This window comes from Pinus tabuliformis, chromosome 8 (assembly GCF_031772625.1).
Source record: "Pinus tabuliformis cultivar Carrire ecotype Pingquan chromosome 8, CPIR1, whole genome shotgun sequence".
NCBI classification, from domain to species: Eukaryota; Viridiplantae; Streptophyta; class Pinopsida; order Pinales; family Pinaceae; genus Pinus; species Pinus tabuliformis.
In genome coordinates this window covers 146,006,323-146,006,894 of record NC_142294.1, presented here as the reverse complement: position 1 = coordinate 146,006,894, position 572 = coordinate 146,006,323, and positions in this window count along the sequence as shown.

The window sequence follows — 572 nt, the reverse complement described above, 5'->3', positions numbered from 1 at the left end:
AAAAACACTGCAGCGTTGATGGAGAAAAAAAATAGCTAAAATAACATGAAGGCCTTGCAATTCAGCTCATAATTTAGAGGAAAGAGGATATCACAAAAATCTGTGCAATCAATGTGATGGAGAAAAAAATAGCTAAAATAACATGAAGGCCTTGCAATTCAGCTCATAATTTAGAGGAAAGAGGATATCACAAAAACTCTGTGCAATCAATGTTGTAATTTTGAGGGAAAAATCTACAAGGATTTCTATTAAAAGCCTGGATTAGGTTAATTAGGCATATATTTTTACAGAAGTTAAGAAAAAAAAATAGCTTCACGTATATCTTTGATAAATTCACTCTTTGAAATTTTTGATTCATTTTTTCAACAAATTGTGAAGTCGGCAACCTTTCCTTGTAAGTATTCATCAGCTCCATTAACAATACAATTTTGTTTTCGATTCATATTTTCAACAAATTGTGAAGTCCGTAGCCTTTCCTTGTAAGTATTCAAGAACTCCATTAACAATACAATTTAGTTTTCGAAATCAAAACATCGAGGTACAGTTACGCCTATTGAAAAACTCATGAATTT